Raw genomic sequence first — 18,461 nt, 5'->3', positions numbered from 1 at the left:
TATTATTGTTCTATAAGAAATGACCAACAGGATGATTTCAGAAAGGCCTGGAGAGACTTACACAAACTGATGCCAAGTGAAATGAGCAGGACCAGGAGATCATTATATATTTCAACAACAATACTATATGATGACCAGTTCTGATGGACCTGGCCGTCCTCATCAATGAGATCAACCAAATCCTTTCCAATGGAGCAGTAATGAACTGAATCAGCTACGCCCAGAGAAAGAACTCTGGGAGATGACTAAAAACCATTACATTGAATTCCCAATCCCTATATTTATGCCCACCTGCATTTTTGATTTCCTTCACAAGCTAATTGTACAATATTTCAGAGTCTGATTCTTTTTGTACAGCAAAATAACGGTTTGGTCATGTATACTTATTGTGTATCTAATTTATATTTTTATATATTTAACATCTACTGGTTATCCTGCCATCTGGGGGACGGGGTGGGCAGTAAGAGGTGAAAAATTGGAACAAGAGGTTTGGCAAGTGTTAATGCTGTAAAGTTACTTACCCTGTAAATAAAAGGCTATTAAATAAATAAAAATAATAATAAAAAAAAAAAAAAAGAAAGAAAGAAAGGGAGGCCACAATAGAGTCTGCTACCTAATTAATTTCTTTAATCACAACTTTCCTGGAAATCACCTCTGTGAGGAAAGTAAATCTTTCTTGAAACCCCAAGATGATAATGACTCCCCAGGGTACCTTGCTGCCCCTCCCCCAGCCCCCAAAAGCTATCATACATATTCTGTATATGTTTACACACATACATGCCTCTTGCAACAAAAGAAAGCTCCTGAGGCCTTCATTCTTCTCCCTGATTCTTGTGCTGATACACAGCAGTACTTAATAAACACATACTGACAGCTGGATCCCCATTTCACAGGGAGGTGGACTGACTTCCCTGAAATTACACCTTAAGAAGTGGAGCTAGGATTGGAATCCAGGGCTGCTGTTTTTTTCCATTGTGCCATGCTGCCTTTCACTTGGAGGCTAAGGTGAGGGCCCACCCTTAGCCCAGAACTGCCACCACCACAATGCCCTCTGCTTCTCCCAAAAGGGAGATGGATGTGTGTGCCAAGGAACACCTCTATGAGTTAGGTCTGCTCTGGTTCTAGGCCAACATCTCCTTACACTGAATGGAACTTTGGGAGAACTCCCTGGTGCTCATAGGACACTATCAGATCCCTGGAGGTTTGCAACCTTTAACCTTCAACTGGTTCTTGGCAGTCAGATGAGCCAGGGGGGGAAAAAAACTTTTAGATAAGCTACAGGGTCTCAGACTAATGGGGGTCTTCAGATTTTGGGGCCTTGTACAATCTGAAGGGAAGCTCAGAAGTCTGGGTGAAATTCTGCCCTCTACAATTCAAATCCAGCCTCAGGTTACTAGCTGTGTAACTTTGGGCAAGTCACTTCACCCTGTCTGCAAGAATGAGCAAGAAGGAGCTGGTTTGTTAAAGCAGGGAATGGAACCCAAATAAAACTTGGAGCACAATCTGAAAAACAGAGACAAATAGAATCAGAGACATATTAAACCTCTAATATGTCAGAGATGAAACAGAACTGTCAAAACAGAATTAGATGAAGAGCTAGAGACACAGACAAAAATAGGCTCATAGGATTATAGATTTAGAGATATAAGGGATCTTAGAGGTATCTATTTTCTATCCCCTTCTTTTACCAAAAAAGAACCTGAGACACAGAGATGCACAGGTTTTATAAGGGTCAACATCAAGAATGGAAACGAAGTCCTTTTACTCCAAATTTGAAGTTCTTTCCCTCCACCCCATATTGAGAATTGCCATCAGTTGAGTTTATAAGGGATTTACATACATTATCTCATCTGATCCTTTCAAGCTCCCAGTGAGGTAAATGCTATTTTGGGGGAGGTGATCTCATCAATGTTGGGAACTCCAGGCATGGAAACTCCACAGATCAATGCCACCTCTGCCACTTAGGGAGCTTGGAGAGCTGCCTTGGGGCACAGAGAGGTTAACAGACCGGGCTGTAGTGAGGAAGTGCTGATGTGTCAGAGGCAAACTTGAATCCAGGTCTTCCTGACTGCAAGGCTGGCCCCCTCTTCACCACACTGCACTGCCCTCCACTACTTTTATTCTTTCCATAACATAAATGAGCAGAATGGCGCCCAGAGAGGCTGTGAGGGGCGCCTGAGCACACAGCCAGTGTCCGGGACCACCTTCAAGGCCAGGCTTTCCCAGAGACCCACCCAGCCCACGTGCCTCCTGCTGGCAGAGCCAGGGCTTGAGCTTGGGCTGAGCGCCTGGGCTGGGCCAGTGAAGCGCCTTTCCGGCACACTGGGAGGCATCCTTACAGAGCTCTGGGAGGGGTAGGAGGGAGAGGTCCGTGGAGGAGGGAGCACTGAAATGGAGACAGTGATTCTACAAGTGATTCTTAAGGATGAGGAGAGTCCATTCCAGACACAGGAACTGAATTGTACAAAGGCCTAGAGATGGGAGTCAGTGTCCTTGTAGGGGCAGCCATTAGACCAGTTTGGCTGAACTAAGCTGATTGACACTCCCATAGGACGAATAATCTGAAATATAATTTATAGTTCATAGGACACAGCCCATTTTTGCTACAACCCCCCCCCCCCCAACAAACCCATTTCCTCAGTCGAAATTTTAGCCATTTTGATGGCAACAAGCACCCAGCTTGAGAAAAATGAATGGGATTTACTAAGTCAGAGAAGTAGCAGAGTAACGTGAAACCCTGGGTACACAGGATTCCAGTGATGCTCTCAGGGAGGGCAGAGATGGCACACTCATTTGGCCAGAACCACTGCAGATCCGGATTAAAACATAACTCCGAAATATTTAAGACAAAATAGTACAACATATATTATGTTAATCTATGATTTTCCAAGTCAATATGGGGCCCACGGGGATCACTTTGTATGATTCACTTTATATTGGCTCTTCTGTCCTTCCTCCACCCCAATCCAATGAGCTATAAAACAAAGCTCCTAAAAGGGCCAATTCTTTCTATCCAGAGACATCACGCCTCACATTCTTTAATTTTCTCTCTTCTAGATTCCTATACCTTCTTGAAAAAAAGTTATTACTATTTCTATTTTCATCTTTTATTCCTCCATCCCCACTTTATAATAAGAACAAAAAGAAGAGAAAATGCTATTCAGTAAAACCTTATCAAGTCTGGTGTTCTATGAAGTATTCTACACCCATAGATCCCCCCTCCCAAGAATGTAGGAGATTTAGTTTCATAGCTCTTCTTTGGGTCAAAGCTTGCTCACTAGAGTTACACAAGCACTTAGTTTCAATTGCTCCCCTCCCCCAATTCTTGTTCTTTCCATTTACACTACTGTAGTTTTTGTGTACTGTTTTCTTAGTTCTGCTTACTCTACTTTTTATTAGTTGGTCCATGCCTTTCTTACACTTCTTTGTATTCTTCATATTCTTTCTTTCTTTCTTTCTTTTTTTTTTTTTTTTAAAACATCTCAACACCATTTGATCACTACAGTTTACTTAGCTACTCCCCAATAGGTAGCCACCTACTTTGTTTCCACAAAAAAATGCTGCTGTGAGTATTCTGGTGTCTAAGGAAAAGGGTCTTTCTTTTTTAATCTTTCACCAGCCTGGGGTGGACTCCTAGCAATGGGATTGGTAGGTAAAAGGGAATGAAGGCTTTAGTTACTCTCAATTTAATTCCAAATTTTCATAATTGTTAAACTAATTTATAGTTTCACCAACAATATAGCAATCTACATACATTCCCCAAACCCTGCCAACATTATTTCTATCTTTGCCAATCAATTGGTCACGTGCAAAGTGGGAGATCAGCATTGTTTTGAGTCTATTTTTCTCATTGTTAGCTATCTGGGAGTTATCTTTTACAAGGTTGCTAATGGTATATAATTCTTAGGAGTACTCTTTGTATCCTTTGATAATCCACTGAGGAATGGGTTTTGAGGATATTAGTCCCTAAAGGTATATCTTGGATATCAGACCCTTATGATTTCCCCAATTATTTTCTTTCTAATTCTAGTTGTATTGCTTTACTTTGTATCTATTTTACCTTTTGCGATTACTTCTATTCCTTGTTGTCAGATACCTTAAAAATCTTCTATAGCTCTCTAATATCTGCAGAATCAATTCTAAATCCTTCACACTTCCCAGTGTAACCCCCAAATTCATCTCACAGGACCTCCACAACTTGGACTGTATTCTTGCAAAGGTAGCAGCTCCCCCCTAAAATAGCCTTTATCTGCAACTCCTAGGGAAGCTAGGTGGTACTGTGGATAGAGTGCTGGCCTGAGTTCTAATGCAGCCTCAGATACTTCCTAGTTGTGTGATAACCCTGGACAAGTCACTTAACTTTGTTTGCCTCAGTTTCCTCATCTGTAAAATGAGTTGGAGAAGGAAATAGAGAACTACTACAGATTTTTGCCAAGAAAACTCTCAACGGGGTCAGGAAGAGTCAGACACGGCTAAAATGACCCAACCTACCTGAAGCCATAATGGAGTGGGACACCTTAATGTGTTAGAACAGGAAAGGCCTTTTAAGGCTAATAACATCTAACACATCTATCTATAGCTTTTCCTACAATAGCCTTCCCTGGATAACTGACCTCCCTGCTTCTAGTCTCTCCCCCATCTCTGATCCATTTTTCACTGCTGCCAAAATAAACTTCTTAAGATATGGCTCTCTGTTCACAAGCCTCCTTTCCTCAAGAGCCTTCAAGTAGCTTTATATTGCCTCTAAGTAATATCCCAACCCACTCAGTCTGCTGTTTATGGCTTGCCATAATTTGGCCTCCACTTACCTTTGTGGCTTATTTCACATGACTTTCCCTCATGTACTCTTAAGGGCAAACTGGACAAGAGCTATTTCCTGAACTCAAATCTATTCCCAGTCTCCACGTATCTGTTATCTTCCCCCTTGCCTGGAGGGCTCTCCCCTCCCCCCCTTCCTCCTCCTCTCCTGCCTTCCTTTCAAGGTAAGCTCAGCTATCACTTCCTCCTCATACTGCATTCTGTTAGCTTCCCCGTGTGAGTGCTGTATTGGCTTTATCTCCCTCCTAGGATATAAGCTCTTCTAGGAGTAGGGCCGGTTTTATTTTGGTCTTTGCATCTCCAGCCCCTTGCACAGTACCATCTTTTTAATAAACCCTTAAAGTTTACTGAATCAGGCCATCACCCCCATTTCAAATATGAAGAAATGAAATCAACAGAGGAAAATGATTTGACCAGGGTCATATGGCTAATAAGCATCAGAACTGGGACTTAAATTCAGGATTTTTTTGGACACATCTTCTTTCCTTAAACACATCCAGTCACTTTAATTTACATCAATACTTTGACCATGTACCACTGTGGCTGATCTTTCTATCAGTAGAGACCTAGGGCCCTTTATGTCTTGTATATCCATTTAGAAGTTGCCATAGCTGAAAAAATTTAAACCCAGTCATCAGTAGACAGACCTCTGTTGATGAGTCTGTCACACTTAGCTGGTAGTTAGACGAAATACATGACAGACAGGCACACTCCATCACCACACCACTCCCTTATTTTTAGAGAGGGAAGAACTGAAGTCTATAGAGAGAACATGACTTGCCTGAAGTCACATAGCGTAATACAGCAGTAGCAGACACAGCATTCATACCCAGGGCTTCTAACTCTCAGTTTGAGATGTTTTCCTCTCTGGTTTTCTGGCCTGGCTCAGAACTCAAGGCCAGAAGTTCAAGGTCAGCAGAGTGTGACCAGCCCAGGCCATTAAGCCTAAATGGGTGATGTTGGAAAAGTAACTGTTTTCTGTGGTAGGAAATATTTTAGAAGGAAAATGAGGCAATTAGGTAGTTCAGTCACTGGAGGCATCTTGGTAGAAAGGTGCCTGGTTACCAAAACTGTGGCTAATGGAGCATCTATTAATCTCATTCAAATCCTCTGGTAGTGCAGGACTCAGTCATCTTATTAGTGATGCCCAGATGATCATTATCAGCCAATTTTCCCAAAAAGCTTTTTTATTCTCCACTATATTTATTCAGTGAGGTGCTAACCCCAGGGCTCTACTTCTAGGTTCTCCTATCCCCTTTCTACCTTTCCTGCTACACATTACCTGCCCTACCTCTCTAAGCCAATCTGATTAATAAGCATTTATTAAAGACCTACTGTGTACCTGGCACTATGCTAGATACTGGGAATACAAAAACAGAAATGAAATAGTCCCTGCTCTCCAAGAGCTTACCTTCTGTAATTAGGGAGTGAGGAATGGGGTGGGAGAAAGATGGAACACAGACTAGCATATTTGGAGAGAAATTATCTATAATTAAGGGGATGAGAAAAAATTTTTCTTCAAAGCTGAGCGTTGAAGGAAGCTAAAAATTCTAAGGGTTCAAGTGTGGAGGGAGGGCATTTCAGATAGGGGAAGCTCTGAGGGTCTGTATACAAAGAGATCTGCTAAGGACTGTCCCAGCTCTATCCCCATTGGAAATACTATCCTCTGAAATCCCTACTCTTGAGGTTGCTGCTCCCCAGGAGCGAATGCCAGGGATCCCAGGCATGATTAGTCACAAAGCATCCCTTCTTGATCACAGCCATTCTTCCCTGCAAATGATGTTTAAAAGTCATTAAAAGATTTGTCAGTTGTGACTTATGAGCCTCGTTCCCACTAGGAAGCTGGGCATTGACAAATGCCCCACTAGGCCCCTCATCTGTCATGTGGCCAGGAGGTGCCCAGTTCCAATTACAGAGGGTGAAAATAACAACAACAAAAATCCACCCTGTTTTAACATAACTCATTTACTGATCCTCAGGCACCTCCCTCCTCCCAGGATGTCTCCAGTCCAGAAGGGAGCTTGACTATGCAGTAGCAAGCTGGAGTCCTTGCTGTATCTCTTCCATAATCATTCCAGTCTCTAGAACTTCAGGAACTCACCTACCAGGATCCTGAATGTCTGATTTTGAGCTGATAATTGAGGATAGGAGGAATAGGGTTAACTTCCTCTCTTCCCCCCTTTTTAGGTAAACCCCACCCTTTAGAGCCCAACCTGAAAGCCATTTCTTCCTCATTGCCTTCCCTGATCCATCAGCAGGTAATGAGCTCTTCCCTGAGATTCCCAAAGGCATTTTTGGTCCCTCAGCATGGCAATTTATAAGCAATGTGATTGGCTTTGTAATTAGGAAGACCTGAGTTCAAGGCCTGCTTCTAACATGTACTGGCTCTGAGACTGTGGGCCAGTGACCTCACCTCTCTCAGTACGCTTGGCACTGTAGCAACTCTAAGACCCTAAATTGGAGCAATGATGCCAATCTGTAGTGGCAGAGGGAATGTTAAAGGATTCCTATAATGAGGAAATCATAGGAATGTAAAAAAAAATGCATTTATCAGATAACATATATCATATGTTTTCCTTCCAGATTCACTCTGAGCACTTGACTTCTCTAAACTTTGTATCTCTCCCAACACAAGGCCTTCTATACATCACAGAGTTGAAAACTGAAGCTATGATTTTATTAATATTGACAAATGTGAGGACACTCCTTCTTCCTCTAGGTAGGTGACCACCATATCTGGGCTCTAGGCAAAAGTAGAGGTATCAAAAAGGAACTTTTTAACAAAATAAAAACACAAAGAAAAAAAATAGATAATATTACATTTCAAAATATAAGTCAATTTGTGATCCTCATGGATCCTTATATATGGATTAATGATTCCTGTTTTTAATCAAAACTGACACTCCTGACCCAGAGCACCAAGAAGTTAAGTGCTTTGCACAGTTATACAACTAGAATCTGTCAGAGGTGTTAACCTGAATCCAGGTCTTTGTAGCTCAGAAGCCAGCCCTCTAGCTACTACTGTGACCCCAACATAACTTCAGTAGAATTTTCACTTATTTTGTATTTTATTATATTCATTATTTTTTTCCTTTCTCTTTCCTTTTTTCTTCAAATATTTCCCTCCCTCTTTCCCTTTATCCCCACCTCCCTTCCATTTTCTCTCCTGCATTTCCTATTTGTTCTCTCCCTCCTTTATCTCCCTTTCAGTATCATTACCTTTCTTCTTTTCCACATATTCTTTCTCCTTTTTTTCCTCTTAGCCTTTAATTTTCTCTCTCTCCCTCCTAAGCTCATTAATATTCTAAAAATCAGTCATGCTATGGAGCAAGGTTACAAGATGGGAGGTGGTAACTAGGTCATCAGTTCTCTCCTCCAGCCAAAGCCCACCAGATATTCCTTTTACTAAGCAGAATGGGAAAAAAGGAGCCCATTTTTTGGATGAGGAAGCTAAGATCCTTTTCACCAGACAGCAAATATGGTGAGAGGCTTTGAGGTAGGGGAAGCCTCAAAAGCAAACTGAAACTCGAGAGCTCCGGGTTTTCTAGTCAGGTCTACATATATTCTCAGACACCAAATGTTTCCCCCCCGCCCCATCATGAAAAGGCTTGGGTTTGACCCCCAAACCTTGGGATCCTGACTGAGACCATTTGGGCACCTCTGGGATCTCACTTAACTCACTCTCAGCGATGGATAAGGGGTGGGAACCTCCAAAAGGGTTCCAGCCAGTGAGATCTTGAGAAAGGGGAAGAATCTAGTGCTGAGGTTGAGCTGTTATTCCCTGGGGTGCTGGAGCATTTGATTAAAATCTTTTTTATGGGGAAATCAATATTTTCCTCATTACAACATTCCTCCTTCTCCCTAAAAACACCAGGAAGTTCCTGAAGGGGCTGCCCTCCTCACCAGGCCAGCATCCATCAGATTCTACCCTGCCTGCCATGTTTGATTTTATTTCATAAATATGGCTTGGAAAAATCTCACCCCAGGAGCTAACTCAGATTGTCACATCCTGTCTCATGGCTGACATGCAACAAAGGTCACTGGGGCCCTACCCATATGTTATGATCACAGCCCTAAAACATGTGAAGATAAGGCAGGCCCATTTTCTTATTCTGAGTCCTTCCCTACAGTGGCTTTCATCAATATTCAAAGCCTGAGAGAAGTGGAAGGATCTTAAAGATCATCTTTTTCTTTCATATTACAGATGAAGGAGACTAAGGTTAAAGTGACCTCCCACAGAGGGAGAAGGCAGCATGAAAACAGAAAAGTGAGCACTGACTCTAGAGTCAAGAGGACCTGAGTTCAAATCCTACCTATGTAGTCTTGGGCAAATCACTTAACCTAACTTTAACTCAAACAGGCTAAACTCCCTTCCAGATTAAAATCTATGATTCTCTCTGAATAGTAAATGCATTTTAGTGGTGTTCAACATTTGGTGGATAGCCCATACATACTATCTCTCAGTTTGTAAAGGTAGAACTAGTTCCTCTGCAATCCTTTAGCTGATTTTCATTCAGGAGAATTCCCAAAGTGCCTCCTGTGATCTCAAAGCCATAAATTTGGAAATTCAGTGTCAGAGCTAAAAGGGCCTTCAGAGACCACTGGATCCAGCCCATCATTGTGCAGAATCAGAGAGGCAAAGTACTTCAAGGTCACCCAGAGTTAGTGGCACACTGGGGATTCTAATACTGATTTAACTAAGAAGTTAAGTGCTTTGAGCTGGGATCATTCTAGAAAAGGAGTCTGTGAAACGAATACCCACAATTCCCAGATCTCATCCCACTACCCATTAGGATTAGCCTTGATAGAGGTCATCAAATTTTTTTTTTTTTTTAAAGGAGCAAAATATCAAAATTTGGGGGCAAAATCAGGCTCCGTTCCCATGTATTACTCTTCACTAGGGGGTAGAAGTGAAGACTTCTAGTGTACTGGCTTAGTAGTTCCCCATTTGAGGATCTTTTCATTTTCATCCTTGTCTCTTGATACTTCCCTTCCCTGTCTTTTGTTCACACTATCATTCTGGATAGATTATCAACTGAAATTCTATTCATCTTTCAAGACTCAGTCTTTTCTCAGGAGTAAGACACCCCTTAGAATGACTGTGGAGTGTTACTAGATAGAAAACAGTGCTACAGGGACCCCCTGTTCAAAAAATATCTTCTATGGGGGTTTGGGTTCGATTCAACCATGTATGTTGACTTAGGGCGAGAGTTTGATGCTGTAGAAAGAAGACGACTTGGAATTAGAAGGACCCAAGTTAGTCACTTCTAATTGACCTTGGAGTCCACACAGTCCAATCTCTTCATTTTTAGGAATGAGGAAAACAAAATCTTGAGAAAAGAGGTAACCTGTCCAAAAACATACAGAAGTTAGGGATAGAAACAAACTGTATTTTAACTTAGGATTTTTTTTTTTAATTTATCTATCCCACGCTCTTAAAAAATTCTCTTAAAAACTAAATGAAAAAAGATAGAAAGGATTAAGACTCATATTACTAAAGATCAGTAAGAAAGGTGCCTAAAGTACTTAAGATGATGTCATGAAAGAATACTGAATTGAGTAATAAAAAAAAACAGATTTCTAGTTAAGGTTCTGCTTGCACTAAAAACTGAACTCAAGACTCTCTGAATCTCAATTTCTTCATCTGTACAATGGGAACATTCTTTGCCCTACTACCTTGTAGGGCTTTTGCAAAGAGATGATGAATATGAAATGCTTTAACCAAGCAATACTATATAAATCAAGAAATACTATATAAACAAATGAAGAGCATGCCCAAAAGGGAAAGGACTACATTTTCCGGGGTACATGAATGGATAGTGGAGAAGAAGAAAATACAAGTGTTTATTAGCAAAGAGCAAGGTCTCCATTGACCAGAGTTCTCCTGGCTCTTTTACATGCTGAAGACCTTTCTACTCTCTCCCAACCAGGCTGCTGTGTCTCCCTTTGACTGGAGACAGAAGTTTCTCAAAAGTAGAATAGCTACAAGATGTGAGGATGTCTAGGAAAGTGAGAGCTACAACAGCAAGAATTTAGATATGTAACCAACAGTGGACCGATCCCAAGGCAAGCAGGGCAGGTACAGGAGACATATTTGCTGTTGAAAGCAAAAAAGTGGCAGAAATGAATCAAATTGGATGAAGACATGCCAAGCTTCCAAATCCCATCTTTCCTTATTTCTAGCTGCAGAAAATTTGTCCAAGCCTTCCACATTAGAGGCATGATTATTTGAAGGATACAAGCCTCAAATTATTCTAGACAAGGAAGAAATGCAGAATTGAAACTCTACTATTCATTTTTGTCCTAAATAGATGTTGCAGATTCTAAACGTATTGATAACTTCTAGATTGCTAGATGGCCCGGAAATGGCTAATTTAGCCCTGAGTTAGTTTCAGAAGTTGCTGGTTCCAAATGGGGACAAATGAACCATAGATGATTTATGGAAGAGAATTCCCCCTGTGTGAGTCTAGAGCTGTGGGGAACATGAGCTGTGATCAGGAAGAGATAATGACAACAAAGTGTTTTGTAAACCAAAAAAAGGTGTATGTGTGTGGGCTCCCATCTTAGGTAAATTTGAGAAAGGGAAGGGTATTAAAAACCAACCCATACTGCAGCAGGAGTCCTCTGAAGATCTCTAGTGAGAGGGGAGCCTTTTACTTTCCAGAGTAACATACTGCACTCACAGACAGTTCTGTTAGGAAGTATTTCTTTACTAGCAAAGCCTAAATCTACCTCCCTGTAACCTCCATCCATTGCTACTAGTTCGACACTTCGGGATCTGAGCAGAACACTTTACTCTCTAAATATTTCTTCTTTTAAAAGGGAGAAGCAGCAAAATATAGTGAAAAAGCCACTTTGAGGGCAGGAGATCTATTTAAACATGTTTCTTTCTTTGTAAAATAAGAGTGATAATGGAAGCTGTGTCTGTTTCCTAGGGTTATTGTAAGAACTCTTTAAAATAATGAAAATGAAAGGGCTATGCAAGCAAATTAGAGTTATTAAGACAACACTCCAAACAGTAAAAAAAACAAACAAAAAACCCCCTGAAAACCAAAAGCCCAAATACATTCCCCAAAGGATAAGTGGTCAAAGGAGATGAACAAACAGTTCTCACAAGAACTGCCAACTATTAACAACCATATGAAAGACTGTTCCAAATGACTAATAAGAGAACTGGAAATAACTCTAAGGTTCCAGCCCACACTCAGCAAATTGTCAAAGATGACAAAAATGGGAACAGTTAATGTTGCAGGGGTTACAGCAAGACAGGCACACTAATGGAGCTATGGACTGGTCCACCCCCTTCCCCAAAAAAGGAATTATTCAAAGTAAGTGAGTAAAATCCCCATTTTACCCCAGAGATCCTACTACTAAAAAGATCAAAGCGAGAAATAAAGATTTTATGTAAAAAGTTTATTTCCTTAGCTACTACTGTTTTTCTCATTCCAATTCACTATGTATTATATATATTTTGTTTTACATGTGTACATCTTTCAACCCCAATAAAATGTCAGTTCCTAGAGGATAGAAACTTTCTCTACATATACCAAAACAATTCCAGAAGCACTTTCTGTAGTAGCAAAGAACAAAAATAGATGCCCATTGGAAAATGGCCAAACAAATTATGGTGCATAAATGGGGAGAAAATGCCATGAATTATGCCATGAAAAATGACAATGACCTAAGGGGAAGAGATATATGAACTAAAGCAAAATGAAGAAAGCAAATCAAGGAAAATATATATAATGACAATAATGCAAATGGGGAAAAAATGGAAGAAGAACATTTTGTAATTTACAATGACCAATCTTGGTTACCTCAAAAAAAAAAATACAGAGAATATATCTCCCTCCCTTCTTTATACACAAGAGGTAGGTAGAAGAGTTAAGGAGCCAAGATGCTATGTCTATAAAACCTTGTATATATTGTTATATTTGACTGATATATTGATTAATTTTATTGAACTGCTTCCCAATACTCTTCCTTTTTCCTTTACTATTAGAAATGGTTCTCTGAGAAGGCTGTGGGGACTGAATATGGATTCAACATAAATATTTTCACCTTTTTTAAATTGTTGTTGGCATACTTGTTTTTTCTCTCTCATTCCTCCCCCCCCCCCCCATTTTGATCTGATTTTTCTTATGCAGCATGATAAAATGTGGAAATATGTTTAGAAGAAATGAACATATTTAACCCATACTGGATGACTTGCTGTGTAGGGGAAGGGGAAGGTGAGGAGGGAAGAAGAAACATTTTGCAAGGGTGAATGTTGAAAACTATCTTTGCCTGTGGTTTGAAAAATAAGCTTTTATTATTTAAAAAAAAGAAAATGGCTCTCTGGGGAGTGGGAGATGGATATATTAATAAATGAACATAATATAAAAACAAAATATACTAGTAACAATTAATTTTCTTTATAAAAGACAAATGCTCCTGACCTTACAAGTCATTTTGATCACATTACATATATTTTTTTTAATTTAATAGCCTTTTATTTACAGGTTATATGCATGGGTAACTTTACAGCGTTAACAATTGCCAAACCTCTTGTTCCAATTTTTCACCTCTTACCCCCCACCCCCTCCCCTAGATGGCAGGATGACCAGTAGATGTTAAATACATTAAAATATAAATTAGATACACAATAAGTATACATGACCAAAACATTATTTTGCTGGATTACATTACATATTGTAATATTCTCCATTTGTTTCTTTCTCTTCAAGCTCTCTAAGCTCTACAGGCAATGACTCTGCTTTGTATATATTCTCTTCTATGCTGGACACACAATCCCAAACTTGACAAATGCTGGATGATTTATAGAAGGACAAAGAGAAGGGAAAAAAAAAAGCTCATCTATTTTAAAGTTTACAGAAAGAAAATGTCCATTTCTGAAGCTCTGTGAATCGTACAAAAGCATCTTGACTACAAATCTTATGAGGCAGGCAGTAAGAAAAATCACCTCCCTGTCACAAATGAAAGAGCTTAGGCTCTAAACTTTGCTAACAGTCCTAAGTAGAGCTCATCAATATCAAACTCAGGTCTCTTGATTTCCAAGTCCAGTGTTCTTTTGACAATACTAGAACCTAACATCGAATGGATCTTAATAGGTCATGCTAGAAGTCCTAAGTTCTCATCAGACCCTGAAATTCTTAGCCCTTTTCTCCAGTTATCTGTTTCTCTTCCCCTATTATTTACTAAATAACCGAGGCTAAGATAGACTGCTGGGAATCATTCCACTGACAGTTATGGTAAAAGCTGAAAGAAAAATCCCAAAGAAGGTCCCCACCCCTACCTCCCTCTCTCATTGAAATAAGCCACCTATCCAGATGGCAACAGAGGTGACAGGTAAGATGTCAGAGGCCACTTAGTTCAATCCTCTAAATTTACAGATAAGGAAATTGAGACCCAGAGAGATTTTGTAACTTGCTCAAAATCACCCATGTGGAATAAAGCACACTGGGGTTGGCTTGTGAATCCATAATACAAACCTGGAAGGGTTCTGATACTGTGCAATGGGGCACAGTAAACTAGGAAAGCCTATGGGGAGAATAGGGAAAGCAGAGAAAATAGCATAGGAAAGAATACTGGTTCTGAAGTCAGAGTACCTAGGTTCAGCTGGTTTCTCCTGTTTAGTGCTAGTACAACCAAGGGGTAAACCTCCCTGGGTCCCAATCTTCTTGTATGTAAATTAAGAGGCTGGCCTAGCCTTCTCGGAGATCACATCCAGCTCTAGAGCTATGATATGATATTATGGTAAGAAGGTAGAAGTCCTAGTCCAGAAAAAAAGTATCATTTGTAAGAAAAGCCATATGAATTTCTAAGGACCCATGATGAAAAATGCTTTCCACTTTCAGAGAGAAACCTGATGAACTCTCAATGCAGAGAGAAGCATACTTTTTTCCCCTACTTTATTTATCATGTTTGTTTGTTTGTTTTTACAACATGGTTAATGTGGAAATATTTTGCATGACTTCACATGTATATCTGATATCATATTACTTACCTTCTCAAGGGATACAGAAAGACCAGGAAGGAAGAAAAGAATTTGAAATTCAAAAATTTTAAAATAAATGTCAAAAATTAATTAATTAAAAATTAAACGGGGGAGAGGGAGAAAAGCCATGTGTAAAGATTCAAAGAGAATGAACCTCAGATAGCTCCAATCAGACCTTGCCTTCCAATCTTTCCGAATGACTAAGTTCCTCTGTCCTTGCTTTACTTCAATCTACTCCTCTGGTTTTATGCTGGGCTCACCATTACATGGGAGAACTGGCCCTTATCCAAATCCTGCCCTCTTCTTTCATCTGCCAATTACCTCTGGGCTTTGTCATGGAATATCTGCCAGAGTCATGCAAGTACCAGCTACTGAAACAACTGTGTTCTTAGGAACCTATATTTTAGGTACACCCTGACCTGGCTCACTCCAATCTGAACCTGCTGCTGCTGCTGATTGACAACACTGCATGGTTTTCACACCCATGATCTTTTCTATGAGGTTGGCAAGGCTGTTTTTACCTGGATTTAGCAGATGAAAAAACTAAGGAGAAGAGTCAAGAGTAGAAGAACACAGAGGAAATAGGAAAACTGAACTGAAACAAAATGAAGCATTAAGTTGAGACTGAACCTAAATCTCCCGATGGCCCGAAGAGCATATAAAACTATTTTCCAACTAAGTCCCAATATCACTATGCTTGATCAAACTGAATTCTTGACTACAACCCAGCCCTGACTTGCCCTTCATAGTCATACCTCAACTTCAACTACCTCAGGATAACTCTGATTCCTAAGAGAAGAAATAGAAAAACTTCCTAGGCCTGAAGTCAACTTTCCCAAAACCATCTGGTCCCATCTCTGTTTCCCTGGCTGTTTACAAACATTCTGTGACTTCTTCATTTTCTCTCTCTGGAAGTAAGCACATCCACAGGAGGGCCTGAAAGCTGTAACAATGCTGGCTGATTAGTGCTTCCCAGAAGCCCCATCACTGAAGACCTGCTGCCAGAATTCTTACCTTGCTTCTTCCAGCTCTGTTAGCCTCCAATTAACAATACAGGAAAGGGGGAGCATTTCAATTAACTGAATAGTCTTTTCAATAGAATCATAAGATCTCTGAGTTAGAATTCAATTCTCTGGCCAAGGCATGGATTGCCTCTATATAGCTTCTGTTTCATGTGGTATTATCACCTCAACTTAAATACTACTAGTAATGAGAAACTCGGTCTTCACACTAAGAATTTAATATTTCTACACAGGAACTACAACAATATAAATAGAAAGGATGATCTGCCCAGATCACACAATAAATGTAACAAAATTATAAGGCCCAAACAAGATTCTATTGAAACGATATGAGAAGATATCCCCAATCTACTCCTTCAAGGAAGTAAGAAGTACATAGGTATTACACACTGCACACATTTTTAGGGCTTTTTTCAATATATCAATCAACTATGTTGACTTTTTTCCCTTCTCTGAAAAAAAAATGTTTCTTGGTCACATGGGATGACTCTTCAGAAGGAGAGGGAGAAGGATATATGGGTACTGTAGTAATGTAAGAAACAGAAAATATGAATAACAACTTACTTTTGAAAAACCAAGTGTTTCCTTCAAAATTCTTTTCAGACAACTCCATCTATAGGAAGCCCTTATTCTCCATCAATAAGTGAGGAGGTGTCCTCCTCACCCCACTTAAACTTGTATTTATATTATGTACATTTACATGTGTACATGCTTTCACCAATAAAATTTAAGCTCCCTGAGGACAGGGATTTTGATTTTTTGGTCTCTGTAACCTCAGTGACTAACAAGTTCCTTGTTCATAGTAACTATTAAACCAATGTTTTGCTGAAACTGGAAACTGAGTGGATGCCCATCAACTGGAGAATGGCTGAATAAACTGTGGTATATGAATGTTAGGGGATATTATTGTTATATAAGAAATGATCAACAGGCTGATTTCAGAGAGGCCTGGAGACACTTACATGAACTGATGCTAAGTGAAATGAGTAGAACCAGGAGATCATTGTATGATGATCAATTCTGATGGGCATGGCTCTTTTCAACAATGAGATGATTTAGGCCAGTTCCAATGATCTTCTGATGAAAGAGAGCCACCTACACCCAGAGAGAGGACTGAGGGAACTCAGTTTTCATAGCATTTTCACTCTTTTTGTTGTTGTTTGCTTTGTATTGTGTTTTCTTTCTCATTTTTTTCTTTTTTGATCTGATTTTTCTTGTGCAGAAAGATAATTGTGGAAATATGTATAGAAGAATTACACATGATTAACACATATTGGATTACTTGCTATCTAGGGAAGGGGGTGGGGAGAAGGGAGGGAAAAATTTAGAACAAAAGATTTGAAAATTATCCATGTATAATTCTGCAAATAAAAAGCTTTAATTTAAAAAAAAAATCAATGTTTTGATGATTGACAGTTCATACCTGAATAGTTCTAATTGCTAGGATATTCTTCATTCTTTATATTTCATCTGTTGCTAATAACCTCCCCTAATGCTTATTAGGGATGATCTATGCATCACTGAGAGATTACTGATTTCTAACAAATTAGAGAAATAATTCTAAAGAATATAATTAAATACTCTTGGAGATTAGCCCTGGTTTTGCCATTAAACTGTGTGACTTAGCAGGCTGAAGCATACTGCTCTTCATTCTATTTTTCTTTCCTTTTTTTCCCCCAACATGGGTAATATGAAAATGGTTTACATGACTTCACGTGTATGAGGGGCACCATATTGTTTATCTTCTCAATGGGTAGGGGAAAGGCTGTAGGGAGGGCAAAAATGTGGGATCTCAAAATTTTTTAAATGAATGTTAAAAATTTTGGGAGGAAAGAGAAAAAGTTGAAAGACAGACACAAAGAGAGAGAGAGAGAGAGATTTAACTTCTCTGGAACTCAACTTCCCCAGCCAACAAATAGGGATAATATCAGAACTAGTCTTAGGAATCATCTTTTAAAAGAGGAAGAAAATGCGACTCAGAAAGAAGCAGCTTGTCCAACTCACCCAGTAAGTGAAAGGAGAGGTGAATCTAAAACCCAGGTCACCCGATTCCCCCATCCAAGTCTCTTCTCCCTTCACCTTGCTCATTACTGAGAAAATCAAATGAAGGAATGGACTGGGAAGTGCTTTGAACTATATAAATCACAATACCCAGATGCAAGGGATCAGTAAAAGTATAATGAGCACGATTAAATCTTTCCCCAATGATCCCCAGACTGTCACAGGGCTATAGGGTCAACATTTTGTATATCAATTATTCCTTTGGGACTTGAAAACAAATTCTTCCTCTCCAATCATAGGACTAAGAGCCAAGACACCCATATTCTAGTCCCAGCTCTGTCAATAAGTGGCTGATGTGTGACCCAGGAGGAAGATCCCTTTCCTATGGTGAGCCTCAGTTTTCTTGTTTGCATAAAGGGAGCGGAACTAGATCATTCCATCATAGATCCCTGCATTTAACAAATGAGGACGTGAAATCCAGAGAGGTTAGGTGCCTTACTAGATATTTTAGAGATATAATAATACATGGCAGAGCTGGGATCTGAAGTTCAGTTCTGAGACTCCAACTCCATCAGACTTCCTTTTATACATTATAGTCTTCAGCCCTTTAAGAAATCTTCCAT

General features: G+C 39.8%; 1 protein-coding gene across 2 annotated transcripts in view; it reads right to left on the bottom strand.

Moving 5' to 3' along the window:
- RALY (RALY heterogeneous nuclear ribonucleoprotein) overlaps positions 1–18,461 on the bottom strand; it is a 60,256-nt gene that overhangs the window by 13,200 nt on the left and 28,595 nt on the right. The gene's annotated exons all lie outside the window — the stretch shown is intronic.

Source organism: Sarcophilus harrisii, chromosome 2 (assembly GCF_902635505.1).
Source record: "Sarcophilus harrisii chromosome 2, mSarHar1.11, whole genome shotgun sequence".
NCBI lineage: Eukaryota > Metazoa > Chordata > Mammalia > Dasyuromorphia > Dasyuridae > Sarcophilus > Sarcophilus harrisii.
Note: the sequence above shows the minus strand (reverse complement) of the source record. Positions and strands in the feature narration are given on the sequence as shown.